The sequence below is a fragment of the Cyrtonyx montezumae genome, unplaced genomic scaffold (assembly GCF_038088225.1).
Source record: "Cyrtonyx montezumae isolate F1298 unplaced genomic scaffold, pur_monq_1.0 scaffold_10, whole genome shotgun sequence".
Lineage (NCBI taxonomy): Eukaryota > Metazoa > Chordata > Aves > Galliformes > Odontophoridae > Cyrtonyx > Cyrtonyx montezumae.
Genome location: NW_027071826.1, coordinates 52,331,361 through 52,344,023, shown reverse-complemented (window position 1 = coordinate 52,344,023; position 12,663 = coordinate 52,331,361). Strand labels below are relative to the sequence as shown.

At 45.9% G+C, this 12,663-nt stretch overlaps 1 protein-coding gene across 1 annotated transcript in view; it reads left to right on the top strand.

Annotated features, from left to right (window-relative positions):
* CSRP3 (cysteine and glycine rich protein 3) overlaps positions 1–12,663 on the top strand; it is a 362,567-nt gene that overhangs the window by 316,110 nt on the left and 33,794 nt on the right. The gene's annotated exons all lie outside the window — the stretch shown is intronic.

The window sequence follows — 12,663 nt, the reverse complement described above, 5'->3', positions numbered from 1 at the left end:
CAAACCCAAATAACACGCGCTACCTCCCAGAAGCCGTGGCACAGGGGCACGCGGAGGAGCACGTTCCGCTGTGACTACAAAAAGAAACCTAACACCCGAAGCCACGGGTTCGCAGCTCAGCCATCTCCAAGTGCAGGGAGAACAAGTTCACACACCCGCCGGGATGCTGAGCCCCGCCGCGCCGCGCCGCGCTCCCCCCACGAGTTCTGCCGTCCCCGTCCCGTTCCGCCCTGCGGTCTCCCCGGGATCTAACTTCGGCTCCCCTTCCCCCGGTACCTGGAGCCGGGCGGGCGGTGCCGCGCCCGGGGCAGCGCAGGGCAGGGCGAGGCCGCCCGGCTCCGCCGCTCCGCGCCGCCGCCGCCGCCGCTACTCACTCTCCCGTTACCGGGACAACCGCCTCCCGCCCCCTCTCCTCGGCCCCGCCCACCGCCGACCACGTGCTGCCGGAGGGCCAATGGCGGGCGGAGGCCGCGGCCGGGCGGGAGGCGCTGCCCGGGCGGGTCGGGGTGCGGCCGCCCTGCTCCGCCCCGCCGCCAGGCGGCTCCGTCCCGGGGCGCCCCGCCCGGCCGCCTCACAGCGCCACCTAGCGGCCGCCCCCCCGCGGGTGCCGCGCCCGGCAGCGCTCGCTAACGCGGGGCTGCAGGAACTCGCAGCTGATCCCCGCAGCGCGGCACCTGCGAGCGTTTGAGAGCGAGTGAGACATCAGCTTCGCAGCTAGAAAACAAAACGTGACCGAATACACGCAGCTCGTCAGCTAAAGGACTCCAGTCATTTCGCTCAGCTCATTCAGCCTTGATCTCTAGACTGGAAAAGTCAACATCTCTACAGGTGCTGTCACAGAGTTCAGGACGCTCCTGAGTTCCTCTGCCTGACTCTGCTTCAGGCTCCGGTACCGCACCCTTATGAAACCACCGGCTGCATTTATTCCTCTGAAATGCAACACTGTCAGCATCGACCTTTGAAAGATTAACTCTGCAGTTTGTTAGCCAGACGCTGTCGTTCTTGGGTGGTTCAGGTAGGAAAGATTTCTTTATGTAGAACAAAATCAACCAGCCATTTGGCGAATGCAGCAGGACAGGTATCCAGTGACTCAAAGCTGCTGCACAGATGCTTTACAGAGCATCGGTTTCCTAGGAAGTAGCATCCTGCTGTGCTGTAATGCAGCAGCACTGATGTCAAAGCGAGCTGGTACTCACTGTGCATAAGGACAGCACAGCCGTGGTACCAGCCAACGTGCTTTAGGATAAAACGGAGCTGGGAGGACACAGTTTGCCCTGGCAGGTAAGGGAAAAGCAAGCTGTGCTCCCAAGGTGCTCGCTGTACATCTGCCACATGTGACATTCTTAAAATTCTCCCTGCTGTTAGCATCTCCTGGGCCTCTGGGGCCTGGCTTTACTGCCTAATTGGAAACAAACCCCTTCCCAGGCTTTCGGAGGAAGCAGGATGTGCGGAGCTCCCAGCCCTCAGCCTGCGGCTGCAGTGTCATGGGAGGATTCACACTTGGCCGTGCAAACCACGGACAACTTCGCAGTGCAAAACGCTCGTGGACTGCTATTCCCTGGAAAGAAAAGGCAGCCAGCTTCAGTCTGTAGAGCTTCAGCTCTACCCCTCATGATTTCCAAGACAGAAACCTTTACCTGGCTCAAACAGGGCTCCCCAGGAGCGTACAGGAAGATCGACATCCAGACAACTTCTCCCAAGCACACGCTCCATCTCTTCTTTTGTCTGAACTGAATCTGTCTCACAAGTTAGCCTGTTACACTGCCAAAGGTTACAGACTGCATGCAAACACATCTAATGAAGCTGAATACTACAAGCATAAGCAGTGAAAATATTGTGTTTATTTAACATTTGCACATACTCAAGTAAAAGCTTGTTAAGTTTGGTTGGCTAAGCTTGTTTTTAAAAGGGACCTAGAAGGCTGAAAGAACAAAATGAAATATGCATAACAACACGATCATTCATGTTAGCATTCTGGTTCAGTAAATGATTAATTTTCCTTTGAGGTTGTTAAAATAACTCCAGTCTAATATCCAGGAGTAATGTTACAATCAGCTAAAAGTTCTGCTCTGTCCCAGCAGCATGCACACGTAATGCAGGAGAAACCTGCCAAGTGTGAACGGAACAGGTGAGCTATGGGAGAGCAGCTGTGGCTTCACAGTTTTTTTCTTTAATATTCATATTTTGTGCTTCTACAATCCCTTTCATCTAAGGGTTTCAAAGCACTCTACACACATTAATGAAGTAAGCCTCACAGCGGCCCTGAGAGAAAAGGTGATGATTGAGAGACAGGAATTCAAAGAGATGAACAGAGAGAAGTGGGAAGTGGCACTCCTAAAATCATGTAGCACGGAGCATATGGAAAATCTGCTGTTTTTCTCTGTTTCCACTACTGATAATACATGCACCTGCAAGGCAATTCACAGTAGCACAAAAAAAAAATTGCAAGGGAATGTTTACAGTTGTTTACAACTACTCCTTTACAGACAAAATCTGTTTGTACACAGTTTTATCCTGTAGCAGAAACAGGCCGGTAGATCAGACTGCAATAAGCAGATTGTTTTGAGCATGGTACATTCACTGAGGCAACAGATTTTCCAGAGCACGTTTGTACTGAAATGGAATTGCCTTACAAATCACAGCATTTAGGACTGTACCATCACCTGTGATTTCTTTTGGTGCTGCTGATACACGTTTTGATTTGCTAACTGGGATGCTTGGTGTTCTCAACCTAGTCACGGATCCGAACAGGCAGAGGACTGAAGGGCTCCTGACTTACATTTCCTGTCAACACAACACCACAGTAAAAAGGCAGAACCCCTTCTTGTTCTTAGCTCTTCGTCACAGTCAATGAAAATGGTTAAATGTTTTGGCCTAACAAGTCAAGGCCAAAGGTTACGTCAAAGCCGGGTCAGGCTGTGCATTGATGAAACATCTGAAACACCTTAATTCAGACCAGTAGAGTCAGAGAAGTGCTCGGCTGCTCTGAACCAAACCCAGTCTGAGCACAGAGAACACAGAACAAGGAAGGAGTCTTGGCACTCAGCAGAACAGAGGCAAGGAAAATGCACAGTAAGCAACACACTAAAATGCACTTGCTCCTTCACTACGCAGCCAAATCCCTGTGCCTTTGCCAACCTGACAAGTCTTGGATGGAGTTCTTCGGATTGCTAGCAGATTTGTCCCAAAGAACAAGAAATCACATGCAGTGATACAAATGTTATCTTTCAGAATGCATGCTATGTCCCACTGGGACGTGGAAGTGGAGGAGGTGAGAGGTGAATATTCAGTGAATACTTGCAACTGTTCGTGTTTCGGTTGGTCACAGTTGGTCACTTCCACTCTCAGGCATTATTTTCAGTTCTCCAAGCTGTAAAATGTCAGAACCAAAAGAGAAATTGCCTCCTAACATCTAGGATGAATTTGTGGTGTAACCTCCAGATCAAAACAACTGTACAGAGTAACCAGGAATACCAGTATTACAGCAAAGCCAGCAGCAGCCATCACTCTGAAACTAATTCAAAGTGTTCAGAAAATAAAAACAGATGTACCATGTCATACCAAAATACACTTCTGTTCAGTATCGTGTCTCTGACAGTGCTCCAAGGCTGTGGAAAGATGTAAGAGCAAGCCAAGCACAGTTATGTTTATCTACTGGACGTTCCCTGCTTCCAGCAAGCTGTGGACTCAGACAAAGCCCTCTATTTCTTCCGTGAGAAAAGAGAGGAATTGAATACTCTCAAGTCATCTTCTGCAGATAAACAGATGGCCAAGTATAGGCACTCATGCATCTCACATAATTTCATCCTCTTTTTCTATTAAAATAGACAGACTCTTGTATTAATAACTGTTAATGGGCCAGAAAGAGTCACACACACACGTGGTCATTCTCCACAGCTGAATAATTTAGACATTTTATCGATGTATGAGAAAGACAACTACTCAGCACACTTATCTTCAGTTGCCAAGTATGAGTAAGCAAAAGCGTGTCCCAGAAAATGCAATATTCTTTTTAACACCTTTGGAAACAGAGAAACTTATGCACTAACAGTTCCTCATCATCAGAATCAGATTTTCTCATGTAAGACCTCAAACTAACAGCTTTAACAGCAACAAATAAAATAGTTTGTCCAAGACACCACTGACCCCCGGCTAACAGAGCTCAGACGACCATCGCCTCCCAAATCAGCTCAGGCAGCCTCTTTAATCCTGACCTGAAAGCACTGAAGGTAGAACAACCTCAGCTCTCAGCTGCAGTTATATGTTCTGATGTGTTGAGTGTTTGGAGCATTTAAGTGTAGGATTCTTACTTCCTGACAAGTTCTTCCCTTACCTTTGATTTTAACTTTCAAAATCTTTCCCTTAGACCCCAGAAGCGTGGGTGTTTAAATTCCACATCTCACCCCAACAATGTCTATTCAAAAAAGAAATGTGTAGGGAAGCCTAAGGATGGCTGGTTCTGTCCTCATGACAGCAGCTGCTTACAAACAATACATCTGTGTTTCTTTTGTCAGTGAGCATCATGTTCTTCTTATGTGTTTCTTTTGTCAGTGAGCATCATGTTCTTCTTATGCTGTTCTTTATTAAGAGTTTTTACCAAATTTCTAAATCCAAACATTTGGATGCTGCGAAGATCAGATTTGCAGCTTAAAAGCAGTGAATAACACCCTTGGTTTTTCACGTCACATACTCAAAACCAAACTAACTCCACATTTTACCTGTCTATTCACTGCCCTCCGACACGGGCTTCACTGTTAGACATTAAATGTGGATTGCCTTTGCTTGTGTTACTCAGACAGCAAACACTCCATTGCAGTTTAATTATTCCCATGATGCTGGCAGTACCAAGTACTAGTTCAAACACCCATTCTACAATACAACTGGCTTTGCTTCACCACAGCCACTGAACCACCCAAGGAAGACAGAGGATGAACTAGCCCTGTTGCTCTGCCCTTCAAAGATCATAGCAAAGTTAGGATCAGTAAGTGTACGGGAACTACTGAATCACAGCCTGAACCACTGATTAGTCACCTGAGATGAGCACCAAGTCAGCCATGGGGGCACAGGTGAAGGTGATATACCTGTGTGAGCAGAAGGGGTGGAGCCTGGCTCCACCTCTCCCAAACCCCATTTAAGGGCTGACCACCACCAGGGAAGGGTCTCTTCTTGGAGATCTCTCCTATGTGAAGTCCCCTGTGAGCCTTGACATCTTGAAAGGTGAGCCATCTTCTCTTTTGTATTATTTGTATCCCATCTATATAGAACTACCCAAAATATACTATTATCTATTCTATTTTGTTGTGAAGTACCATTCTTGGGAGTTATTTACCTCACAGTAAGATATCCCTCTACCTGTCCACAGCTTCACCTGAAACCCAGCTGCTGTTGCTCACATGCTGTAGAAGAAACTTGTTTCCAGGAACCACATGCAGAGACCAGGTAACCTACAACATGCTTCTCTTCCTCATTTTTGTTTTTTTTGGGTGTTGTTTTTTTTTTCTAGGCTGGGGAAAGAACTGAGCAAAGGATGTTATGACTATTGAACCTGAGACACTCTCCTAGAAATAATCTAACAGCAGGGAGCAGCAAGTCTTTTCTGAAACCAACCAAGCAAGAATATGCTGCTGACTAAGCTACTGAGAGAGGGAAAACAAGATGGAGAACACCTTAAACTCATACCTAATATTTCTTTAAAAGAAAGTAACATATTTTCAAGGCCACCACTTGATGAAAGTTCCCACTCAGGAGTTGGGTTTTGCTTGTTTTTTACAAATTCTAGTTCTTCATGCCTACCTCCTGTTTCTTCTGAGCAGCTTCTCACTGAAATGCAAAACCCTCAGCATAATTCATTTCTTGAGTTAATCCATTTACACCAAAAGCCACGAGACTGAAATCATTCTTGTGGAGGACTGGCAGAGAGAAGCTCCACTGGGAAGCCTGAGCAGTGGACTTGAATTCCGCATTCCTCATTGTTCTCATCACATTGCTTATCTAAACTGCATGTCAACAAAGGGAATTTCATTAGCAGATCTAAAGCTGTAGATGGACTTGAATTTTTATTTACAGCATTTCTTGGTGAAACAGAGCCTTGTATTCTCCCCATCACATCATAAAGTAGAGTGGAGTCATTAGATAAATGATCTAAACCGACAGAAACTACCTGTTTACTCTTATTCAGAGATGCTGCTGTCACACAGCAATTCCTAGACTAAGGCAGTACACCTTGATGCTTTCAGCCATATCCCAACCCCATTGAAGCCAGAAAGCATTAATCATAGCTCACAAAATGTGACCTTACAAGGAAAGGTAAGAAACAGTGGATTGCAACTGCTTCACCGTTGGTTGAGTGGGAATTAATGGTGCAGTAATTCCTGAAGAAGGTAGTAGTTTAAAATGAGCACTTTTCCTGTTCTTATTCATAACCCAGCACTGCCTCCCATAAGGGCAGGCAGGGAAGACTGGCGACAGCACGATAGAATTGAGAGGTTAGAAGGGAAGAAAATGTACTTTACTTGTTGAGAAAGTGGAGCCACCTGGAGGGGCTGGAGGAGGACCAGGTGTGAAGAGTCTTTGAGAGGATGCTGAATGATATCCAAAATGACATGCTCTTAACAGTCTACTTGTTGCCTCTTCTCCTAATTGACTCTCAGCTTCTATTTATATAGTACTGTACTGCCTACAGTTTGTTGGCATTAAACAAGGAGATAGGAGGAGGTTAGATAAATGAGTTTATTTCTATCAGAGTCGATACAGATGAATATGGATGCATAGCTTCAAAAAGGACACTCTTCTCCACAGGGAGCTGTTAGATTTCTACATTTGAGGAAGGAATGCGTTTGGTACCACTCTGCAAAAACCTACAACTGACTTTTTTTCCTTCACTGAAAGTTCCCTTTCTCTTTCCCTTCAGCCCACTGTGCCAGAAGAACCCCTGGAGCCTGAGACGACAACAGAAAACTTCTTCCACAACCCAGGAGGACCAAAACCAGCATCTGCTCCATCCACAAACTCAGGTACTACTGACACAGTCTCCCAAGGAACCTCACACGTTCCACAAGGAAAACTGTAAGTGGCAGGGAACTGATGTCTGGGCACAGACTTGCTGACTGTGGCAGCAGGCATCGTTACTGATAGCACACTGCATGCACGGTGAGCTGGGCTGTGTCCTGGAACTGGCAAGACCACAACACTGGGACAGTCTGAACGCTTTAGAACTCAAACCAGCTTTGCTGAGAAAGTTAGGGCTGGATGTCTTTACAACAGGCTTACCTGAAGCATTGCAGCAGAGCTCTGCATCTTGTGTCTTCTGCTTCGCTTTTCTGCTATGCAAAGCAAGGTGAAAGTGTCTTTGTATGGACAGGGGCAGTTCATTGCTCAGTCCATGTGTTGCACAAAGGAAGTACTGTGAGCGTGTACATAGTTTGTCTTTCTAAAAGGCCAGAGATTTCCTTTGTTCCTATGACCAGTGATCCTCTTCTGGTAAGTTAATTGAAAAAGTCTTTAAAACTTGAGAATTATTTATGCTGCAATGTAAAACGCATTTGTTCAGATAAAAATTACATCCAACTCTCACTCTGACTTCATGTTTAATGAAATTAAATTACTGGTGTTGTGTCCTACGTTGTATGCTGACTGCTGGCTTTCTGTTGGGGTTTTCCTTGCTCAGTGAAGGCTACATGTATTCTGAAGAAGGGGAGAACTATATTTAATCAGCAAGGGGCAGAAAGAACTGGTGCTTTCTCTCTGAACACGAGGTGCTGTCACATAGCGTGTATGAACTAGTGTGCCTGAGCTCAGCAGGAGGAGTCCCACCTCCGGATGACCCCACCCAAAGATGCTTCCCCACTTTGCCTTGATAACCGCAATGCAGCAGGGATTACACACAACCCCAGGGAAGCAAAGAAAGCATCCTTGGAGCTCTCGGTTGCGAAGGGCTTAGTGCAGCATCACACAAACACATCCATAAACATTTATAAGCACTTTGGTAAGCAATTCTGGCAACGTCACTATGACAGAAGCCTCATTGGAGTATTCTTACATTTCACATCCACCAGCGACCACAGCGCTTTCATCTTTATTTAGGACCTATTAGGCTGCACTCAGGAATGCGCCATAGGTGTCATCTGAGGGGCTGCATTGTTGTCCACCTACTCACAAGTGGACACAAGGGCACAAAATGCCAGGCTTTTATCAGCAGCTATTTTCAGCTTGGCGATAGCAATGGCACTGCTCAGATCCCCTAAGCCCTCTCTCTTTCCCCTCCCCTCCCTGCTCATAGGGCCGGCAGCAGCAGCCCCTGCATTTAAAGAGCGCAGGAATCCCTCCAGTTCAAATTCTTTGAGGCGTATGAGAAGAGATTTATATCGCCATGATATCACACTGTAGGATTCCTTTCTAAAAGTGAATGTCTTGGTTACTTCAAGGAGTAAAAGCCAGAGGAAGTGGGCTTTAAGAACTTGGAATCATTGTCTCTGAAAGAAATTTCCTCTGCTGTACCAAAGACAGATGCTCTGCAGCAGCGCTGATATCAAGGTACAGAACACCAAATCTAAACTTGTGATGAAATAACCATGATGCTTTTCCGCATGTTTAGGGATCAAACAAATAGCCAAGAAAACCTAATAAAGGAATGAAGAAAAAGCCCAAGCAAAGATGCCACAAACCTCCTTTGGGATCAAAGCAAGCATGTGTAATGGGAGCCCGAAGGGTAATGCATTCAGAAAGCTCTAAGTGCCTGAAAATTAAGGCTGAGAATGAAAGCACCTCTTCAGCCATAACTCCAGTGTCAGTGACATACAGCTATCATCTTTTCTCCTATTTTCCAACTATTATCTAAGCGCTACTTGTCAGTTAAAATGGAACAGAGCAAGAATTTTCAGTGGCCTGGAAATCTTTTGTTGCCTCATTTCATATGCATATAGGAACGCTAAGAACAAAATTACAATTTTGTCATTGTGTTTAACTGACCTTTGGTTTACTGCTGCTGTGACAACCTTTTAAGGAGAGACACTGTGAAATGAAATGATACTTCAGCACTCTAATAGACTGAAAGTGTCTTTTTTTCTTTTTTCCTTTGAACCAGAATTTAACACCAGAAAGCTTAAAGCCCAGATAAAGCCCAGATCTATGATAAAAGAGAGAGAAGCATATTGGTTAGCAAGCACATGAAGGGATCCTGGTTCAAACCTTCCTCATCATTTGAGGGCTGACAGATTAGATGTAGCTGTCCAGAGTCACAGCGTGCCTTTGCTTTACACGTCTTCCTATTGGTAGCAGAAAAAATATTCTGCTTTTGCTTAACTGTTTTACTGAAGAAAAGTATTGCAATGGGAAAAGCTATGCACAATGTGCTCTCTGTCCACAGTCTGACATTCTTTCATCGCAGAGCTCCTTTGAGAATATTCACACTGGTGTTTGTTCCACTGTTTAAAGAATGAAATAGTAACCAGAGAAAGGAAGAAAGCAGAATATATCCGTAAGTTAGCAATCAGCTAAGCCTCCTGACTCAATTACTTCATAACTGGAAATGGACAAGGCTCCAGACTCAAGGTAGGCTATGGATTTGAGTGGAGTGCCTGAATTTTGAACTGACTGACAAAGCAGAGAAGGAGCACAAGTCTGGATTTGGATTCACTGTATTGGAGACTTCCTCCTAAAATGAGGAGACTCAGGCTGCAAGTTCTAATGTTTACAATATTTTATTGTCCTTAGAAAGTATTGAGGCAGATGATAAATATATATATTTATAAGCTAGCTGTAAATGGTGGCTGGGGCTAATTTTGTACCAAGTTGCCATACTCAGGCTGTTGTACCTGGGGGATGAGATGCAGCTCAGCTCCACTCTGCCCTCTCTTCATTCTCCCCCTCTTCTCACATGTTGGCATATGAGCTGCTGAAGCTCATTTTCCTGATTCAGAAGGGCTGTGCCCACTCAGTTGTTCTCATTTCATTTTCCAGCTATTATACAAACACCTTATTAACGCCAAACCATCTATTATCTTTTCCAATAATTATTTAGTTTTCCATCTAGCATTGAAGAACCTACTGTGCAAGAACTAGTATCTCACTTAATGCCACTTCTCATTGTTTTTCACAGGACTAGTCAGCTCATTCTCCTCTTCCTCCCGCTCCCTACACCCGCAGAGATGATGAACACAGGAGATGTCTTCCCACATGGAAGGACATCTTCAGCCCCCGTTTAGTGTGACCTGGCCTGGTTCTCGTTTAACCAAAAGCAGCAAAATGAAGAAGTGATGCTCAGGACCCAGACTGCTCACATTGCAGAGCGTTTCTGAACTCTCTACTCTGAGATGAGCAGACAGTAAAGTGCTTTGCTCACTCACAAGGCGAGCACTCCAACTGCAGTCACGCATCCCTGCACTCGGCACTGCCTTCTGGTTCCTCAATTTCACACTTTGCTAGAAGCACAGAGCAGCAGCGAGTTTCAATTACTCACATCTAAAACACTTATCAATACTGGCGAGCCTCAACTGCGACATTTGGAGCTCTGCTTCTGACACAGAGGCTGCATCCTTTTGAATTTGTTACCGCTGCCTGGTTATTGCTATTTTGACCACCACTTCTCCATCCTAAAGAGATATGTTAAAGGAGGAACATGGCAACCGACACATCGTTTACTACAAATAACACAAGCAGTAGCTTTCCTCAGCAAAGGAAAGAAACGTTTTTCCCTTTAACCTTAGAAGAAATGAAACGCATCCCCTGCTGCCCTAAGTAATGGCAGAAAGGACCCTTTGAAAATACTAAGAGCTCGCTGTGTTTATTCACACCCACAGAAATCACATTCGTTTGACACGTGCACGAATGGATTAACAACCACAAATGGCGAGCGACTCGGTAAACTTCAACTCTGCAGAGTGAACTCATTTTTTGGCCTGTCAGCTCTGTTAGCATCACATGCATTGCCTGAGAAAACGGGAGATCATCTGAGGGAGCACAGTCATACAAGGAATCACTCCAGCAGCTCCTGAGCTGGTATAGCAGCAGTAACATGGACCAACCTCAGCTCCGCAACCTTTTCTACATCAACACACGCATTACAGTCACGGTCCAACTCGCTCCCTGCTTGCATCCAGAAGCAGCTCGCAACCAGGAACACACGGGGCCTTTTTTCTTATTTGATGTTCAGGAAAAATTAGTCATAGTCAGATTCACTGTTTAGCTGTCATCTGTTTTCCCCACGTACCCTCTTAGCCCATGAAAACAGAGAAATGCTGAGATGTGCCGCTGGAGTTCACTCAGCATTTCCTATAATTATCCCTGCTGAGAAATTCATCTCAGAGAGAGTTTTGGGGTTGGACTTGCTATTGCTGGTGCTTTTTTTTTTTTTTCCCCACTGAGAAGAGAAAACAGATTAATTCCTTGGCAACAAAATCCTAATTAATAAAAAACATGGCTCTATTCATTATTAGCTTCTTCATTAAAATAAAATATCAGATGTTTACTGTTGAAATTACAGTCTTGATTCAATGCGAAATCAGGTGGCTCTTCAGATTTGATTACACAGATAAAAATGAGGTTTACTGACTCCACACAAGCGTTCATCTTCAGCTGCCATTCGCTGATTACTGCAACAAATGATTTAACACGAGGAGGACTTCCCACAAACAACTGGAGAAGCGTGCTTCTCTCGAACCCCGCGTCCTGCCAACCATCCCAGCAGCAGAGAGCTGCCTTCGGACCTCCTCAGCCTCGTTGCAGCAGTTACGAGAAAGAAAACGTTTCCAAGCGTGAGCTGGCCCATGCATAAAGGCCACGCAGGGCAGCACTCATCCTGAGATCAGCGTACGGCGCCTTGCTTTTCGGGGCACGCAGTCTTCCTCTGTGCCTGCTGCAGCGGGAGCAGCAGCTTTGCATGCTAACACCCCATCCATCACCTGACTGCGTTTTCTTTGTGAGCCGCATCTCTCCTACTGAAGACGGTGGCAACATTCCCACAACTGGGAGCTTTTGTTTCCTCATAATTGCGTGAACCTGGCTGCATTCTGAGTCAATCCAAATTTCTCGTTCAAATCAAAACATAACCCTGCTTGACTGTCGAGCTTAATTTGCTTAAAACATGTCTCTTGATGTTAAGATTGCGTATACTGTAATTTTAACAGGAAAAATATTGAACCTGGCTTATCTGATACTGTCTCTCTTTAATCACGCTTGCCTCTGAAATCCATCTGCTGAAAAGTCTAATCAAAACCAGCGGCGATGTTTGCTTTGTCAATTTTTTCCCCCAGGGTTCTCAAATTCGGTGGTTCAGCAAGCGGAGATATGTCTGAACCTCGATAGCATCAAGGACGGCTCAGCTCCAAATCTTTCCTCAATTCTTTTCCTCTAATATGAAGAAATGACTTTTAGTAACGTATATACTGTCAGCAGAGACCCAAGGACTGTGCATATGATCACGTTCGCGGGCTTCTTGCAGTTATGGCTCCTATTGCATATAAAGCAGATATGCTCGCCTCAGGTGCAGCAAGGCGGGAACGGAGCCGCCCCGTGCGCCGCAGCCGTTGGGGCGGACGGCGGGAGAGGCACGCGCCGCCGGCCCACCAACCCGCCGCTCTGATTGGCCGAGCGGTGCGCGAGGCCGCCAGCTGATCGGTCGGGCCCGCCCCAACCGGAGGCTCCGCGCTCTCGGTTCAAACGTCCGTG